Below are 21,542 nucleotides of genomic sequence, written 5' to 3'. Positions count from 1 at the left end.
TTGTAAGAGACTGAATGAAATCAATAATAGTAGGGTACGTTTGTAGCTTATTTCTTTGCAAGGTTTGTATGGCACAAAGCAAAAATACGATTGATTTCAGTTGTTTAAGGTAAAGCTGTTCTTAACGAGAAAGTTGGTTTGATGAACACGGTTAAGTGAATCACTGGCGTACGTTGCTATGTTCACAACTGTATATGTTGCGTCCTAAAGAGTGAGAGAACATTGTCTTTCAGGAAGCCAGTCAATAAACCTCATAAGACGTTATGTGTATTGTGTATTGAACCGGGGACCTAGAAACGACGGACAGGCTTCGTCCCACCGCAGCCCTCAGACTTTCACAACCCAACAGGCCACAGCAGTCCACCCAAGCCACCACCACCCCATACCAAACCCGGGGTTATTGTGCGGTTCGGCCCTTAGCCCCCAGTGGACACCCCCCCCCCCCCCTTCGGGAACCTATCATTCCAGACGAGTGTACCCCAAATGTTTGCGCGGTAGAGTAATTATGTTGTACGCGTATGTGGAACAGTGCGCAGCAATCGCCGACATAATGTAACTGAGGCATAATAAGGAGAAACAGCCCGCATTCGCCGAGTCAGATGGAAAATCGCCATAAAAACTATCTGCAGGCTGGCTGGCGCACAGGACCTCGACAGTAATCCGCTGGGCGGATTCGTGCCTCAGACCGGTACGCCTTCCCGCTCGGGAAGCAGCGCGTTAGACCACGCGGCTAGCCGGGCGGGCTTCATAACACGATAGTTTCACATCTCCATCATTGCTGTGGAAGCCTTCTTGCGTTAGGAAGCGGAGTGAACATGGGGTAACATTGTTTTTGCTCTCACCGAGCAGAGCAGCATCTTCAAGATTTATTCATACTATTCAGTTTTAAGTTCTACGCATCCAAGTATCTCCATTTTGTATAACTAATCATCAGTCTCCCGTGAACTTGTCATCTGTGTTGTTTCGTTTCATGAAGGTTATTTTCTCAGCCCACCTTTCCTCATTGTCCGCCTACGTAGCTCAGTGGGCAGCGTGTCTGTTACTTGGAGGACGCGGGTTCGATGGCCGTCAGTGTCAGCGATTTTTCCTCGGTGGAAGGACTGGTACGGGGTGCACTCAGCCTCGTGATGCCAACTGAGGAGCTCCTTGAGGAGAAGTAGCTGCTCCAAGTCTGGGAAACTGAAAACGGCCGCGAAAGCGGTGTGCTGACCATACGCACATTCTTATCACAACCGAATGACGTCATTGGTAGAGGATGACACGGTGGTCGGTCTGTCGCTGCTGAATGAACCGACGGGGTCGTAGACAGAGCTTTAGCTTCAGCCTTTCGTTATTTCGTCTGTACATAAATGCCACCCATCTGATTTCCTAATAGACTTTACATGCTGTGGGTAGTCCGTATCATCACTAAACCTCGTTATTGTGAACGTATTACCTTCCACTGGCCTTTTAGTTTTAGGAATCACTTACGTATTTTACGTCCACTTCTCACAACCGTGATTAGAATTACTGGTAGATTGTCATGCGTATTCCGTTGACGTTACTTCTGAATGTACCATTTGATTTCTCAAGCGAATCTTAAGCTCTACTACTTTTTCTTTTGTTTTCATAGTCCATTTCTCATCATTTTCGGTTTTCTAATTACACGATTTCGTCGACCGTTTCAGTCAACTTATTGCTAATCTTTTCTGTGTTCTACACTGCATACTGACTATTCATTATTTTAGTTTTATTTCCACAATTTTTCATCCTTATTCCTGTGTTTGGTATAATGCTTCCATTACGTCTACACCTACATCTACATGACTACTCTGCAATTCACATTTAAGTGCTTGGCAGAGGGTTCATCGAACCACAATCATACTATCTCCCTACCATTCCACTTCCGAACAGCGCACGAGAAAAACGAACAGATAAACCTTTCTGTTCGAGCTCTGATTTCTCTTATTTTATTTTGATGATCATTCCTACCTATGTAGGTTGGGCTCAAAAAAATATTTTCGAATTCGGAAGAGAGTGTTGGTGACTGAAATTTCGTAAATAGATCTCGCCGCGACGAAAAACGTCTTTGCTTTAACGACTTCCATCCCAACTCGCGTATCATATCTGCCACACTCTCTCCTCTATTACGTGATAATACAAAACGAGCTGCCATTTTTGGCACCCTTTCAATGTCCTCCGTCAATCCCACCTGGTAAGGATCCCACACCGCGCAGCAATATTCTAACAGAGGACGAACGAGTGTAGTGTAAGTTGTCTCTTTAGTGGACTTGTTGCATCTTCTAAGTATCCTGCCAATGAAACGCAACCTATGGCTCGCCTTCCCCACAACTGAAGTTGTTGTAATTTTAACACCCAGGTACTTAGTTGAATTGACAGCCTTGAGAATTCCAACGGATTTCTTTTGGAACTAATGTGGATCACCTCACACTTTTCGTTATTTAGCGTCAACTACCACCTGCCACACCATCGGTATACAATCTGGACCTGAAGACTTGCCCGTATCAAGCGATTTGAGTTGCTTCGCAACCCCTAAGGTATCTACTTCTAAGAAACTCATGCTAGCAGCTGTTCGTGTTTCAAATTCTGGAATATTCCATTCGTCTTCTCTGGTGAAGGAATTTCGGAAAACTGCGTTCAGTAACTCGGCTTTAGTGGCACAGTCGTCGGTAACAGTACCATCGGCACTGCGCAGCGAAGGTATTGACTGCGTCTTGCCGCTTGTGTACTTTACATACGACCAGAATTTCTTCGGATTTTCTACCAAATTTCGAGACAATGTTTCGTTGTGGAACCTATTAAAGGCATCTCGCATTGAAGTCCGTGCCAAATTACGTCACTTCTTCAGCAGTCGAAGGAAACAAATGGTTCAAATGGCTCTGAGCACTATGCGACTCAACTTCTGCGGTCATCAGTCGCCTAGATCTTAGAACTAATTAAACCTAACTAACCTAAGGACATCACACACATTCATGCCCGAGGCAGGATTCGAACCTGCGACCGCAGCGGTCGCTCGGTTCCAGACTGTAGCGCCTAGAACCGCACGGCCACTCCGGCCGGCGAAGGAAACAAAGCGTAGTCACTTGCAAAGGGAGAGTGATTCAAGTACTATACAGCGATGTTCATTTCGTCTCAGTTACATAATTTGAAAGGTGTTTTCAACGTAGTTACCAAATATTTTGGTGAAATGCAGTCACACTGTGTAGCTCCTTCATTGATTGTGATTTTTTTTTTGTCTCCTTGTGTTAACTAATTGACGTTGTGTCGTTGGTATAAGTGTTCATGAAAAATTAAAATGTAGATTCCATTCCAACACAAATCCCATCCCCCCCCCCCTCCGAATCCTTAAACAATCGAACTCTCATAGATAAAAGACCTTCATACGTCTGCTTACTTTAAAATGAGTTAATGTATAAAATATTTGACGTAAAGCACCTAGGCGAAAAATTTAGAAAAGATTTGAAACTACATTTGCAAGTGTCTTGGAACTCTTTCAATGATCACATTCTCAAATACTGCATGAATATACTCTGAATAATATGCGCACCCTGAGTTACGCTGTGTGTAACTATAATGCTTACCTTTTTGTGTTAAATTGCTAACGAAGGATTATAGCTGTTAATCAGTAGATTATTACAGCGTTTTAAATTTGTAGTTTCGGTCAATAATTATATGAAATACTGAAAATAATTTTTTTTTTGTTTTCCTTCAGAAGCGGTTAGATAGGCAATCTGGAACTGCTGTGTACCCTATGTTAGCCCTTTATTTACACAGATTTTTCTCAGACATCCTCAGAACAAATTCTGTCACAAGCAAATCAAAAATTTGTCGTAAGAAGTAAGTTGAAGTCGTACTTCACACTTATTGCTTGTTAAAAAAACGTCTTTGAAAATTGGCCTTCAACTATAACCATTTGTACACAGGTATTACCAACTACAATTTTTTTTCAAACATTTAGTCGGGATATCGGATAAAAGTTTGTATTTTAGTAATTAAAATTGCTTTTCATGTCACATTAATGTGAGGCGGAAATCATTTCACAGCTATTACTAAATTGTCTTTCAAACATCCTTGTTTTGCTACTGTGTGAACAGCAAGATCGATTAATTGACGTTCACTGTGGTGGAAGCTGTGCTGGAAGAGAGAGGCCATTCGCGGCAACTCCCTCCCTGCCCTCTCTTGGGTGCTTTTTGCGAGAACAGTCGACTTTGTAACCGCAGAAGAACTTTGCCCCGAACACGTCATAGCCGAGGGGAGTACGCAAGCGTTTTCTCATTACGTTCATACCATCCACTCAGTTCTACGTCGGGTCTGCGTCTTAATCGAAGTTTCCTCTGGTTAAACTTAGGGAGAAACGTCGCTGCATATTGTATGTCTCTGCCGTAGTCACACGCCGGTTCCCAAAACACACACACACACACACACACACACACAGAGAGAGAGAGAGAGAGAGAGAGAGAGGAGAGAGAGAGAGGCAGCCCACCGAGAGTCTTCGGATAAAAGCACCGAAAGAAGTTCGTAGATGAGTCTGCACTGCTACCGAACTTGCACTCATTTGCAGCACGGCACTTTGGAATAAATGAGAGAAAATAAAAACAAGTCATTTTGGATGCTTGTAGTAGTAAGTACAGTCGAAACTTTAGAAGCGAAGAAACTGTGCATTTGACGGTGTCCAATCTTGAACAGCGAACTGTATAAAACAAACAACGATGTCTTTCCGTCCGAGCTTCGGTTTCCCTTATTTTATTATGATGATCGTTTCTCCCTATGTAGGTCGACGCCAATAAAATATTTTCGTATTCGGAAGAGAGAACTGGTGACTGAAATTTCGTGAGAAGATCTCGCCGAAACGAGAAACGCTTTTCTCTTTACGATGTTCACCCTATATCCTGTATCATTTCAGTTACCCTCTCTCCCCTATTTCACGATAAAGCAAAACGTGCTGACCTCCTTTGACCTTTCTCGGTATACTCCGTTAATCCTATCTGGTAAGGATACCAGACCGCGAAGCAGTATTCCAAAACAGGACGGACAAGCGTAGTGTAGGCAGTCTCTCTGATAGATTTGTTCAATCTTCTTTCTGCCAATAAAAAGCAGTCATTTGTTTGTTTGCCCCACAACATATTTGTGTTTTTTCCAGTTTTATCTTTTCGCATTTGTAATTTCTAGGTGTTTAGTTGAATTTTCGGCCTTTACATTTCACTGATTTATCGTGTAACCGAAGTTTAACAGATTCCTTATGATAGCCGTGTGGGTGACATCACACTTCTCATTATTTAAGATCAACTGTCAATTAATACACATTCAGATAACTTTTATAAATCGTTTTGCAATTTGTTTTGATCTCCTGATGACTTTACTAGACGATAAACGATAGCATCATGTGCAACCAACCTAAGACGGCTGGTCAAATTGTCTCCTAAACCATTTATATAAATAAGGAACAGCACAGGGCCTGTAACACTACCTTGCAGAACGCCAGAAATCACTTCTGTTTTACTAGATGACTTTCCGTCAATTACTACGAACTGTGGCCCCTCTGAAATTATGACCTCCGTGACAAGAAATCCCGATTCCACTCGTATTACTGAAACGGTATTCCATAAGCACACAATTTCATTATAAGCATCTTGTGTGGTACAGTGTCAAAAGCATTCTGGAAATCTAGACACACGGAATCAAGTTGAAACCCCTTGTCAGCAGCACTCAACAGCCGGCTGTGTGGCCAAGCGGTTCTAGGCGCTTCAGTCTGGAACCGCCCGACTGCTACGGCCGCAGGTTCGACTCCTCCCTCGGGCATGGATGTGTGTGATGTCCTTAGGTTAGTTATGTTTAAGTAGTTCTAAGTTCTAGGGGACTGATGACCTCAGATGTTAAGTCCCAAAGTGCTCAGAGGCACTCAACACTTCGTGTAAGTAAAGAGCTAGTTGTGTTTCACAAGAACGTTTTCTAAATCCAAGTTGACTCTCAGTTTTGAGGATCAGTTGACGAAATATACTTTTCACTAATGTGCCTTTCGAACTCTTCGTCTAGGTAGTGAAGTCCCAAGGAATGTCGACCAGCCGCCGTGTCGTCCTCTGCCATACGACTGCGTGCGGTTTCGGTACGCAGAGGGACATGAGGTCAGCGCACCGCTCTCTCGGCCGTTCCGCCATCTTAGCAGACCACGGAGCTGCTACTACCCTGTCAAGTAGCTCGTCACTTGTCATTACGAGGCTCGTGCATCCCGAAAGTATGCCGTAGGTGACCCAACAACGCCCAAAAAGACGTCATTTCTCTTGAAACACGAGGAACAAAAAAAAAAAAAAAAAAAAAAAAAATTAATAAGTTAGAAGACACAGAGCAGGGAACTAGGAACAGAGAACGTTGTTGAAACAGTAGTATTGTGGAAAATTTGTTGCTTTTATGTTGTAGTTATCAGTGACGACACTGGTATGATCCAGCCCGCAACGCTACCGCATTTGGAGCAAGTTCTGCGTACCTATTGAAGCCTACACCCATCAGAATCGACTTATTGTATTTAAGTCTTGATTGTGACAACCATGTTTCTCTCTAAATCGATTCAGTACACCCTCACTGGTTACCCGATTAGGCCATCTAATATTCAGCACATTTTTTGCAGAATCACGTATCAAAAGTTTATATTGTGTTCTTCTGTGTACTGCTCATTGACAACGTTTCACTTATATATGGTGTTACACTCGAACCAAATACGTTCAGAAAGACTTCCTAGTTTTTAAATTTACGTTCTTTGTTAACATGTCTCTTCCAAAAAAGTGGTTCAAATGACTCTAAGCACTGTGGCACTTAACATCTGAGGTCATCAGTCCCGTAGACTTAGAACTACTTAAACCTAACTAATCTAAGGAATCACACACATCCATGCTCGAGGAAGGATTCGAACCTGCGACCGTAGCAACAGCGCTGTTCCGGACTGAAGCGCCTAGTACCGCTCGGCCACATCGGCCGGCCTGTCTTTTCCAAAAATGTCTTGCTATTCCTTGTCTGCGTTATTACCTTCTTTATTTCTGGATCGTCAGTAATTCTGCTGTTCAAATAGGGAAGTAACTTTCAGCGTCTGATTTTCGAATCTATTCCCCCACAGTCACGTGACTTAGTTCGACTAGACACCATTACCCTTACTTTACTTTCATTTATACGCATCTTCCGTTTTTAAGACGTAAAACACTTGTAACTAATTACTTTTAACGCTAAGTATAAACTGCCTCGTTTCACGTGGCCGTAGGTATTGTCCCTGGAACAACAAACAACTAATCTGCACCAAATATCTTCTAGCATAGCTCTGTTTTGGACATCTTCTAGTACCTGCGGTGTACTGCAAATAGAATCTCGAACATTTCATCATGTGGCGATAACTGCCCGAATTTAATTTTTAAAACCTAATACAGATAGAATAATAACTACTTATTCTCTTTTGTTTTTGCGGGGTTTTTATCTCCAACCTTCTGTGTTTATTCACTTTTTAGCATCTGTGATAGTTTTCCAAGCAGAAAAGGCTTCATCACCAGGTGTATAGTGTGTGTTAGAACCGACGAGTGTATCAGAGAATTGTGGGACAGCATCAACTTGTACGGCTACACCGCAACTCTTCCATATTATGACTGACACTGTGCAACTGATTCTTGAAATCTTTCGGTTCGATGATTGAATGAATTTAAATGCCACTGCCAAAACTGGAAGTTTTTATTTGTTTTCCCTGAATTTCTAACCCTTTTAGAAAACTTCTCCATGGTTTCCTTTACTGCTTGCACTGTTTAAGATTGGACAACGTGGGGGTTGGGCTACTACTCCGTGTAACACATTACTGCTTCACTTTCATCTCCTTCGGCATTTTATAAATGAGGTCTGGTCTCAATGCAAGTTGTGGACAACTTTCCACTTCTTGTATTTTATCCCGGATAAGAAGGAAAATATCAAGTAACAGCGAAAAAAGTGTAACGCGTTTGTGCGTATCAGACAATGTGGAAGGTTGTCCTGTGAGAAATCTGAGCATATGGTTGGGGCAGACCAGCTAGGCTGAGTCCTGTTCAGGTAACTTTTACCAAATGGTAGAACAGCATCATCAAGGTCTGGGCAGATTAAAACGGGCAGTATTGGCCACGTGGTTAAATATTCGACTTGCTATGCGTCGTAGACCTCAGGTATTGGAGGATGGTCAAAATAAAGTTGTCTAAAAATATATTTAGTGTAGTTGTTTGAATGTTCCATGAACCGTAACTGCGGACTCTAGCTACAGTGTGTAACGAGACAATTTGTAAGTGACTTAGGGTGTTAAGAGCGATGGACTAAGCCCTGATTTATTGATATTATGCCTTGTTTCACACACACACACACACACACACACACACACACACACACACACACACACACACACACACACAGTCTGGTCCATTGATCGTGACCGGGCCAAATATCTCACGAAATAAGCGTCAAACGAAAAAACTACAAAGAACGAAACTTGTCTACCTTGAAGGGGGAAACCAGATGTCGCTATGATTGGCCCGCTAGATGGCGCTGCCATAGGTCAAACGGATATCGACTGCGTTTTTTTTAAAAATAGGAACTCCCATTTTTTATTACATATTCGTGTATTACATAAACAAATATGAATGTTTTAGTTGAGCTCTTTTTTCGCTTTGTGAAAAATGGCACTGTAATAGTCACAAACATATGGCTCCCAATTTTAGACGAACAGTTGGTAACAGGTACGTTTTTTAAATTAAAATACAGAACGTAGTTACGTTTGAACATTTTACTTTGGTTGTTCCAATGTGATACATGTTCCTTTGTGAACTTATCATTTCTGAGAACGCATGCTGTTACAGCATGATTACCTGTAAATACCACATTAATGCAATGAATGCTCACAATGATGTTCGTAACCTCAATGCGTATGGCAATACGTGTAACGACATTCCTCTCAACAGCGAGTAGTTCGCCTTCCGTAATGTTCGCACACGCATTGACTATGAGCTGACGCATGTTGTCAAGCGTTGTCGGTGGATCACGATAGCAAATATCCTTCAACTTTCCTCACAGAAAGAAATCCGGGGACGCCATATCCGGTGAACTTTAGGGCCATGGTATGGTGCTTCGACTACCAAGCCACCTGTCATAAAATATACTATTCAATACCGCTTTAACCGCACGCGAGCTATGTGCCGGACATCCATCATGTTGGAAGTACATCGCCACTCTGTCATGCAGTGAAACATCTTGTAGTAACATCGGTAGAACATTAGGTAGGAAAGCAGCATATATTGCACCATTTAGATTGCCTTCGATAAAATGGGGGCCAATTATCCTTCCTCCCTTAATGCAGCACCATACATTAATCCGCCAAGGTCGCTGATGTTCCACTTGTCGCATCCATCGTGGATTTTCCGTTGCCCAATAGTGCATGTTATGCCGGTTTACGTTACCGCTGTTGGTGAATGACGCTTCGTCGCTAAATAGAACGCGTGCAAAAAAATCTGTCATCATCCCGTAATTTCTCTTGTGCCCAGTGGTAGAACTGAACACGACGTTCAAAGTCGTCGCCATGCAATTCGTGGTGCATAGAAATATGATACGGATGCAATCGATGTTGATATAGCATTCTCAACACCGACGTTTTTGAGATTCCCCATTCTCGCGCAATTTGCTACTGATGTGCGGGTTAGCCGCGACATCAGCTCAAACACCTACTTGGGCATCATCATTTGTTGCAGGTCGTGGTTGACGTTTCACATGAGGCTGAATACTTCCTGTTTCCTTAAATAACGTAACTATCCGGCGAACAGTCCGGACACTTGGATGATGTCGTCCAGGATACCGAGCAGCATACATAGCACACGCCCGTTGGACATTTTGATCACAATAGCCATACAGCAACGCGATATCGACCTTTTCCGCAATTGGTAAACGATCAATTTTAACAGGACTAATGTATCACGAAGCGAATACCGTCCACACTGGCGGAATGTTAAATGATACCACGTACTTATACATTTGTGTCTATTACAGCGCCATCTATCACAAAGCGAAAAAAGTGGTCCCAAATAAAACATTCATTTTTCTTTACGTGCTACACGAATATGTAATAAAAATGGGGTTTCTATTTAAAAGAACGCAGTTGATATCCGTTTGACCTATGGCAGCGCATTCTAGCGGGCCAACCATAGCGCCATCTGGTTTTCCCCTTCAAGCTAGACGAGTTTCGTTCTTTGTAGTTTTTTCGTTTGACGCTTCTTTCGTGAGATATTTGGCCCAGTCACTATCAATGGACCACCCTGTATATATAGGGTGAAGCATCTTAAAACTAGGCTCGCAATATTCCGGAAAAGGAAAGTGTTACGAGATTTTCACAGAATGGATCGGTAGTCGGGGACTCGTATTGTTATCTAATAAACAGATTGTAACAATACTTAGAAATTGTATTTTTGTGAAAACATACACTTTCGTAAATTGAACAGCGTCTATTGACAATATCAAATTAGAAGTACTCTTAATTGGAATGTCAGTGGTGTTTGTTGCTTGATTCTAGGGCGAGGCGTTTACGAGATATCGCGAGATATCGTATTTTGAAAAGTAAAGGCTCACAGTATAATGTTACTTTTAATTTGTTAATGTCAACACGCATTTATCCATTTAAAAAGAGTATGTTTGCACAAAAAATAAACTTTCTGAGTATTGTTATAATGTGTTGTCGGCTAACAATAGGAGCCTCTGACTAGCAATCGCTGCGCGGGATTAGCGGAGCGGTCTAAGGCACTGCAGTCCTGGACTGTGTGGCTGGTCCCGGCGGTGGTTCGAGTGCTCCCTCGGGCATGGGTGTGTGTGTTTGTCCTTAGGATGATTTAGGTTAAGTAGTGTCTAAGCTTAGGGACTGATGACCTTAGCAGTTAAGTCCCATAAGATTTCACACTCATTTGAACATTTTTGATTTGACTACCAATATATTCTGTGAAAACAGCGTATAAATAGCACTTTCAATTTCTGTAATATCTGCGTTGGAAGTTGTGATTCACCCTGTATGCACTGTCAAGTGACATTAATGTGACGGTCTCTCAAAAGCCTGGAAAACCACCTTCAGCAGCGCTCCCCGCTGAGAGCAGTTGAGGAACAGAGTCAATAAGGTTCTGATTCCAGCGCCGTGGCCAACTTCGCTAGGTTTCTCGGTTGAGGATCATGGTGCAGAGAGCCGAGTCGACTTAGTCCCACAGATTCTCAATTCAGTTTAAATCCGTGGAGTTGGGCAGCCAGGGCAAAACAGTAAACTCACCCTAGTGCTCCTCAAATGAAGTACACTGCAAGCTGTGTGACATATTGCATTGCCCTGCTGGTAAATACCATCATGCCAAGGAGGTACATATTGCACGTCCCCCAGAATAGGTGCTCACTTGTGTTGATCCATTGTACCTTTCAGATTGACTTCATTAGCCAGAGGATGCCATGAAAACACTTCCCGGATCATAACGCTCCCTCCTTGTTTGCTTTCAGACATTTTACATGTACATGTGAAAGGCCTTCTGTCCGATGTAGTGTAAAACGATTAATCTGAAGAGGTAACCTGTTTCAAATCATTGGTCGCCCAGTCGCGGTACTGACGTGGAAATTCCAGTCTTCTTTGCCGATGAGCAGCAGTCAGCACGGATGCATGAACCAGGCACCTGATGCGGTGGCCTATACGTATCAACGTTGAATTAATGGTCGTTCGGTCGGAAAACACTGTTGGTAGACTTTTTGTTCATCTGGGCCGGGCAGCTGCTCAGCAGTTACGCGTCTGTTTGCCCGTGCACATTTCCGTTGCGCTCGTTCACCGCTGTCATCTATGGCCCATGGTACAACACAGTTACCTCGGTTTACGGTTGTTAGATTGCGATGCACGTTGTACTTTGAAAACGACGGCACGCGACTTGTTAGACTTAGCCGGTTTTGGAGTGCTTCCATCCTTGGCCTGACAGCCGCCCCTTTAACGTCATCATTTCGATTCCGCATTACGACAACGATTGCGCGCGCGCACACACACACACACACACACACACACACACACACACACACACACACACACACACACATATATATATATATATATATATATATATATATATATATATATATATAGTGTGTGTTTTTAGGTCAACTCATGATCACTTCAAGATGACTGTTTATTTCTCTTTTCCATCACCCTTCTTCAAGACTTATTTTCTCAGATTGAGCTCTTTTCCTCTCCTCTGACCATCTGACTTTTTAGATTTGTTTTATCTTCCTGAAAACGTTTGTGCTTCTTGACTTTTAAATTGTATTTGTCTCTGTAGAGTAAGGTCTCTTGTGCAACTGAATTTTTTGTCTTTATTGTCTTGCCTCCAAACCCTTTTTCTTTGTTTTTTACTGATTTGGAAAAATGTGTGGATCTTCTTTACTGATTGCTTCACTCTATACATGTGCATAAAGTGTAAGACGTATTTTCCTGATCTCATCTGTTATTTTAAGGTAGAATAAGTGTATTCCTGAACATCAACAAAAGCAAAACGAGGATAATGGAATGTAGTCGAATTAAGTCGGGTGATGCTGAGGGAATTAGATTAGGAAATGAGACACTTAAAGTAGTAAAGGAGTTTTGCTATTTGGGGAGCAAAATAACTGATGATGGTCGAAGTAGAGAGGATATAAAATGTAGACTGGCAATGGCAAGGAAAGCGTTTCTGAAGAAGAGAAATTTGTTAACATCGAGTATAGATTTAAGTGTCAGGAAGTCATTTCTGAAAGTATTTGTATGGAGTGTAGCCATGCATGGAAGTGAAACATGGACGATAAATAGTTTGCACAAGAAGAGAACAGAAGCTTTTGAAATGTGGTGCTACAGAAGAATGCTGAAGATTAGATGGGTAGATCACATAACTAATGAGGAAGTATTGAATACGATTGGGGAGAAGAGAAGTTTGTGGCACGACTTGACTAGAAGAAGGGATCGGTTGGTAGGACATGTGTTGAGGCATCAAGGGGTCACCAATTCAGTATTGGAGGGCAGTGTGGAGGACAAAAATCGTAGAGGGAGACCAAGAGATGAATACACTAAGCAAATTCAGAAGGATGTAGGTTGCAGTAAGTACTGGGAGATGAAGAAGCTTGCACAGGATAGAGTAGCATGGAGAGCTGCATCAAACCAGACTCAGGACTGAAGACGACAACAACAACAAGTGTATTCCATTGCTTTTTTTTGAAAAGGTAGTTGCTATCTTTGTTCTTGATTGGACCTAATATTTTTGTAAGGTTCCTCTTTTTGTCACTTCCAAACCAAAATGCCATTTTCCATACAGATAAAAGTAGTGCTTCCGACACACACAGGACTTTACAACTGTAATATAATGCAACAATTGATATCTTAAAAAAATTATGTTAATCTTATACAAATTTCTGACTGTCATATATGGTATATATATATCGCCTTTTGGTAATGAATGTTTCCTTTGTCTTTAACCAAACATGTTTTGTATATTCATTTTAGACATCATCAGTGGTCTATAATATAAGGAAATAAAGAAAATTATTTAAATGTACGTACTGGTATTTTGTTACAAAATGTGTAGTACAGCATATTTAAATTATCTGTTTACAAATTTTGTTTGTGATTTATCGCTTTCATTTCCTATTTTTTAAATGTGCCCTTTGAACCTGCTGTAGGTACTAGATGTTCTCAGTACAGATTTCTAGTTGATAGTAGGTCACATTTATAAATTTCACTACATATAACCTTTCCTTTATTCAGCACCTCAAATCCTCTGGCCGTCGGACCCCAGATTTAAAAAAATCTTAAAATCGATCTCGTGGCCAACAGAGGCAAGGAAATAAATTTATTGGAAGAGTTCGAAATTTCTAAGCATATCTTTTTGAAAACTCTGAATCTAATTAATGGAAAGTCTTTTCGAAACCGCAAAGGTTTTTTTATATAATGGTGTGTGTCTGTAAACGATGGTTGTCACCTATATAATTTACTCATAACATTGTTTCAGCCTAAGCCATTAGTTAAGTTTTAGGGCGCCACCTTGTGAGCCTTTCTTCACTATGGGTCCACGGGGCCTTGACATTTGCTTATCGGTCTAGTTGCCAACTGACAGAGTGTACTCACAGTATTGTAAACAGACCATATTTTTCTTCACGGGGTGGTTTCTTCATGGCTAAGTTATCATCGTTACAGTTATTTTCCTAGCTTATCGTTGCTTCTGGCGTCGTTCCTCCATATTATTACTAAAAAATTAGTTGTTTCTTTATTCTTATTCCTGCCCTTTCATTTGCCATAGTTGTATTAGCCCAGCCACTATATGAGTGTATTTTGCGCTCTTCAATTTTTTTGTTCACTGAATATGGCAACTGCCTAAGTTAGGTACCCCTTGTACACTGTAGTAGCTTTCTTTTTCCTACTTTCATTATCTTTCTCGCGTTGCTTCCAGATGTAATGAAGCACCGGCAATGGCTATGTGGCTGCTACCTCGCAGTTTTGTGGGACTCTTAGTTACCTCCGACGTCTCGGTTGCGATTAGCAAGAATTTTTGTCGATGAGCTCAGTTATGGTGCCATAGTCTGAGTTGAAATCCTTATCCCTGAACACCCCTGAAACACAAATGTGGTTTTGTGCTCCATAGTTGCTGTATGTCTTCCTCTCACTACTTTTAATTTATTCATTTATTATTGCTTTAATAGCAGTTTATGCTTCTCTTAGTTTGTAATTTCCCCAGATTGTCTGGTGATCCCTAGAGCAGGTGAAACGCGTCACATGTGAAGATTAAACAAACTTATCTTGTGCAATCAAGACAGTTTTTTCTGTGCTATAGCATTTCCTGCTGCACACTGCTCATGGCCTTGTCCACTTGCTGTAGGTTCCACTTGAGGATTGTTGGAAGCTGTACATGGTGAGGGTGGAATGGGATGTAGAAGGTGGAAGTGTGGGTGGTAGAGACCCTCGCGCGCGCGCGCGCGCGCGCGCGCGCGCGCGTGTGTGTGTGTGTGTGTGTGTGTGTGTGTGTCAACTTTTTATTAAATTACTGTTTATTCTAGTTCTTATCGTAAAGTATGAATTAGTGAGAAAATTGCCATCCTCTTATTTATTTTCTATCATTGAGCGTGTTTTCATTTGTATTTGACATTCTGTAGGTAGTTCTCCTCCCTTTCTTTTATTATTATTGCACATGACTGCCGTGCCTACTTTTATCGTAGTGTCGTGATGATTCGGATGTTCTACATACGTTGAATGAATACATTCACTCCTCACTGCCCTAATATGTTCTTTGTTCTAAAGATTGAAATTTCTTACTGTTATCCCAATGTTATTGGAATGGCTGCTGATACATTTTAATTTATGTATTCCTGAACTATTGTGCTTATCTTTTCCTTCTGTGGCAGTTTTACCTTTATTGTGTATTAATAATTCTACGTTTTTGAAGATGTTGCTAACTTTATGTATGACTTGGTTGTACTATGTTATTGGTGTCGTTTTGTATTTGTCTTCTGAGATCAGTCTTCTGATGTGACCATGTAATGAATATTACTGCTATGGCGTGATATATCTGTATTGTTCCTATTTTTTCTGTCTTCTCTTTGTGTCTTCATTTTAAATGGCGTTCTGAAGCTTGTATACTTTTTTTTGTCTCTAGTTTTGTGCTACATTAATGAGGAACATTCCAGCTAATAGAGTTGGAATATAACATAAAACACCATAAAATTTATGGTTTTCAAGAGAGTTACAGCTAAAGCAACGAAAATGAAACAACTACATCTTCACGTGTACTCCGCAATTCACACTTATAAGCGTGAAAGAGGGTTCATGAAATCCTTTTCAGACTCACTGTCAACCATTCCACTCTCGAATACCAAGCGGGAAAAAATTGAAGACCTAAATCTATCCGTGCGAAATCTAATTTCCCCTTATGATGACTACTTCTCTTCATGTAAGCTGGTGTCAACAAAATATTTTCTCATTCAGAGGAAAAAGTTGGTGACTCAAATTGCGCGAAAAGATTTCCCCGCAAAGTAAAACGTCCAACCGAGCATCACATCTGTGATACACACTCCTCTATTTCGTGATAATCAGAAACGAGCTACTCTTCGTTGAATTTTTTCGATGTCCTCCATAAATCCTATCTGATACAGTTCCTGTACCGTGCTCCAGTATTCCAAAAGAGGGTGGACAAGCGTAGTGTTTGTAGTTTATTAGTAGACTTTTGCATCTTCAGCTTGTTCTGCCAATATAATGTAAGTTTTGATTCGCCTTCCCGCATTCGTTCTAATTGAGGTCTTTCGTAATTGTACAACCTAGGAATTTGTTGGCACTGACATACTTTATATTTATTTACCTTACTGAGCAACCGAAATTTAACGCGTTCTTTTTAGTACTCATGTGGGTGACTTCACACATTCCTTTATTTAGAGTGAACTGCCACTTTAGCTATATACGAGTAAATCATTTTGCATTGGGTTATTGGCAAGTAACTCATTGTACAAAGATCTTTTTCTGAAATAACTGATACTCTGGAAATAATAGAAATTAGAAGTCAGGCTCATGTTAGTAACAGAAAGATTATTCCGCTGAATCAGAGCGCCTACAATGTTGAAAACAGGCAGCCCCTTGTCCCATAATCATATTGATCTTTTATTTAAAAATTGCTCTTTATTTGTAATAGAGTAGTGTTTCGCAACCTTTTATTACACTCTGTACATACAAACGGGTCAACACTCAACATTACACTTCAAAATGTCTGTCCCCTCAAAATAGCGCGAACAGTATAACAACAAATTATTACGTCGTCATGTAATCAATTATAAAACAGGAATAGACTCAAGCATTTATTAACAAATTATGAACTTCAATACGCAGTAGAAAACAGAAATTTATTATACAATTTTGAAAATAAATAATTATACTCACATCTTCAATGTGGTACTTAAGCATGCTCATCTGCATACAGTGATTATTCGTGGAGCAATCTTTGAGAACGAAGGGCGCATAGATCACGAACCCAGTCAAAATCTTCAATTTTCTCTCCAAAATATTTTCTGAAATTCTGCTGCATGTGTATCATGCATCTGCTGCAAGTCTATCAACACCTTGTTATCGTCAATAAAAAAATCATGCACCTGAAAAATCTTCATTTTCTGTTGTATGTATCCAAAAATTTAATTTTTATTAATAAATCTAAGGTAATTATAAATTATTTTTCAGTCTTAGTTGTAACTTGGAACGATGAATGAGAATTATTTTAAATATTAATATGGTTGCTCACTCTCTCAATACGATTATGTCGGCTATAATATTAATAAATCCTAGACTTTTATCCACGCTATTCAGAATATCTTCATTGCTATCTTGCATTTTTCTGTTTAGTTCATTTAAGTGCACAAAAATTTTGGAAAGGTATGCCAACTTAGACACCCATTCACAATCTGGCAATAGTTCCGCATACTCATGGCCCTCCAGAATAAAAGTAAAAAATCTCACCTCTAAGTTCAAACATTCGCGTTAACACTCTACCTCGAAATAACTATCGTACTTCTGTATTGTAGCAGAAGTGTAGTGTGTTGTGATCCATTTTTCGACACAGAAAGTTAAAATCCGCATACTTAGCGGCCATGATTTGATGTAGTTCATAGCTTTTACTACTTTGTACATCAGAATTTTCAGAGGAGATGCAAAGACAAACCAATAAGGGCTTCGCGTTGAATGAGACAATGGTCGGTTTATAACTGAGGATTTACTTTGTCAGTTGTTTTACATCCCAATTACCAAAACTCATTTACTAGTTTTAGCGTCTCGTTTCCTAATATAATTTCCAGAGCACCGCCTGACTTAATTCAACTACATTCCATTATCCTTGTTTCACTTTTATTTATGTTCATCGTATAACCGGTTTTCAAGGTACTATCAGTTCCTGTCAATTTACCTTTCAAGTACTTTCCCATCTCTGAATTAAAATGTCACAGGCAAACAAAAAAGTTTATATTTCTTCTCACTGAATGTTAATACCCTTCCCAAATTCCTACTTGGTTTGCTACACAGCTCGTTCATTGTACGGACAGAATAATATCAGCAATACGTTACAACCTTGTTTCAGCCCTTTCTGAATTGCAGCTTCCCTTTTATATCCTTCGACTAGTCTGGCTTTGCTGATAGCTGTCTGCTAATATCTTTTCCATGCTACGTTCAGAATTTCAATGTCAGTACTCCACTCAACATTGTTAAACGCAATTTGTAAATCTACAGAAGCTATAAATGTATGGTTATCTTTCCTAACTCTAAATTTAGCCAAAGGGTAAGTATTGTCTCGTGTGTTCCTACATTTCTCGGAGACACTTACTGATCTTCCCAAGAGCCTCTCCAACCTATATTTGCACTCCTATGTATTTACCAAGGATCACTTATAAAATAGTTCAAATTCACCAGTCCGAAAAGAATTTTGGAGGGTTTCTTTCATTTTTAAGGTAAAGGCCAGGATTGGAAGTCTCCTCTCAGACAGTCCTGTATGGTACTCCATTAACCCCAACGTCAGATCGTCTGTTATTTACCTGAAAAGTCATTGACTATAAAGTGGGCCAGTATTAGAACAGCACAGTCTTTCAAGACCATGAATAGTACCCGAAGACATCCATAATATTGTTTTCAAGTTCTGAAGTATACAAGGCAAAGAGGAAGTCAAGTGCAAGGGATTAAAAGATATTAATACGCAGATCCAAACTAGGGGGGAAGAAGCTGATTGTCATAGACGGTATTGAAAATAGCTGCAAGATTACACCAAATAAATCTAAGTAACGAGGACGTTGAACACACAGGTTGAAAATAACGAAATCAGGATTTGGTTTGGTAGGAAGACTTAAAAAATGGCTCTGAGCACTATGGGACTTAACATCTATGCTCATCAGTCCCCTAGAACTTAGAACTACTTAAACCTAACTAACCTAACGACATCACACACATCCATGCCCGAGGCAGGATTCGAACCTGCGACCGTAGCAGTCGCGCGGGTCCGGACTGAGCGCCTAGAACCGGTAGACCACCGCGGCCGGCAGGAAGACTTAAGCGGACAAATGATTCATACAGCCGAGGATCTACGTAATGACTAACTCAAACGTACTCATGTGTCTATTGCTTCATGTGAAACAAAACAGCGACGAAGTAGAGCTGTCGTTTACAGTGTTATTTGTTCGTGGGATAAGACAAACATTTTATTGCGGCACTAGTATGGCGTTTAACATTCAGTTGACTAATGCAGATGATAATGGTGTTCTCCTACGAAAAAACTGTTTCTCCCTCATCACTGTATGATCTACAGTGAAGGCACAACATCTTAACGGATTTTGCCGCAGCGATCAGTTTAGATTACAAAAGAGTGCGATTGCATGAAAGCGACGCTGCTATTCGTCCTCGAATGTGAAATGAGTGACGAGCGGTGCGTTTTACCCTCAGCTTGTAATAGCGTACATTTCTCTATTGCTTTATGGTGCTGTACCTGTCGGCCGAGTTATAACGTATCACAAACCATCGCTGCAGGTGACAGAACGATGTCGTTAGTTCTCTCTCTCTCTCTCTCTCTCTCTCTCTCTTTCTCTCTGTGTCTCTCTCTCTAACATCAATAGCAAACGACGACGCAACAAATCAAAGAGCAGTGCTGCACTGGAGGTGGAAAGGGATGTAAAATACACATATTTGTTCTGTTTTGTGGAATAGACGATCACTTCCCACCACAAAACACCGCCGTCTTTCAAATGTTGCTTTCTATACCTGGGTTTCATTTTCTTCAGGAGCGTCAACTTCAGAATATTGGTCTTTCTGCATGTAGGTACTAAACATAGTTGGACTAAAGTTCGTTGGTGAATTTACATTGCGAATGAGATGCCTCGTAAATGTCACGCACTATAGAGTAGTTTACATAAGTGTTAAGGCCCATGTCTGAATAGCAAGAAATTCTTCAATTTCGCCGAAATATTTGACATTTTACAATTATAAGAAGTGGCAATAACAGCTTAAAACGTGTAACAAAACCCGTAATCCATCGTAAAATTAAAGTCGACTAGCGTAAGGAAAAAAAAGAAATGTTTAACATTATAAGCAGAAGTGCAAGTTACATATTCATCTGTCAGTTTAATAAAATATGTATCATCGAGTCAATGTGAATGTTTTCCTTTCACAGTTACAAGAAGTGGCAATAACAGACATCACCAAGGCATCAACTGTTAGGGAGAAAGAACTGAATCGATATATTACTTCTTGTCCATTGGTACAGCATTTACAAGTAAATAAACATAGACGTTTGTACGACTGTATACGGTAAAGCATAGCATCATGCAGACAATAGACAATAAAGCACTAACATTCACAATTTATCGTGAATGAGTCGCGCGGGGTAGCCACGCGCTCTCAGGCGTCTTGTCGCGATACGCGCGGCTCCCCCGATATATATATATATATATATATATATATATATATATATATATATATATATATACCTCCTTACGTATTTACGTATAATATATTAATCTGACACATGAGTGTACAACTTGCACTCTGCTTACACCGTTTCAGATACACTTTAGCTCACGCAACTTCACTTTCATTTTACGATGTATCAGGTTTTTCGTCTCATATTTTAAGCTGTTATTGCCACCTCTTAAAATGTGAAATGTTCATGTGTGCTTCATCATATAAGATTTATTAAATTGACCGAGGAAGCTGTAACCTGCACTTCTACTTATAATATTACACATTACGTTTTATACTACGCGGCTACACCCATTTTTTATGTATCATATATTTTGATGCATGTTTTAAGCTTAACGTTGTTGTAAGTAAAGGCAAATAATCATATATAATGGCGACGAATTTCCTATTTATCTGGACTTGCTTCAGGCTGTCATTGATTAAACAATATCGCTGATCGATGCCAGTTTGTATCGATTCAGGTTTCATCCCCTAGGTAATCACTTGGCTTAGTGTTAGCCATTATAGCGGATGTCTTACGTTGGGATAAATTTATTTTATTTTTTGTTAGAATTTTCGTTAAATAGCTGAATAAATTGTAATTAGGAATAATTTAACTAAGCAGAGTAGAAAAGATAAAGTGAAAGGGATGTTCATTGGGCGGACATTATCGTAATGTAACGTCGTTGCGTTGTTCGGTTGTTAAAACAAGTCGTTTGTGTTCCGTTCTGCTGTTCGGTCGTGCGCATATCTGAAAGGAATTAATTCGGGGACTATAATACACTTTCACATGATAGTTACGATTCGATGTTCCGACAAAAGGGGTTAACGTCAGTGTTAATTTGAATTGTGGGCGACAGGATTAGTTTTGACAGATACGTGTAAAATGGACGTAACGAAAGTTGTTCGCATATCATCCTTGAACGTGACTTTTTATTTAATTAACGATTACGGGGTCATTAAAAGCTATTATCTCATGATTAGGATCAATCCCTCTTTCCTCCTAGATAGTGCCCATTCATTAATATTTAAGTCATAAGAAAAAGGATTATTGATAAAAGTGATGTTAAATGAC

Source organism: Schistocerca cancellata, chromosome 7 (assembly GCF_023864275.1).
Source record: "Schistocerca cancellata isolate TAMUIC-IGC-003103 chromosome 7, iqSchCanc2.1, whole genome shotgun sequence".
Taxonomy (NCBI): Eukaryota; Metazoa; Arthropoda; class Insecta; order Orthoptera; family Acrididae; genus Schistocerca; species Schistocerca cancellata.
The sequence above is the reverse complement of the archived record's forward strand: the minus strand, read 5'-3'. Positions refer to the sequence as shown.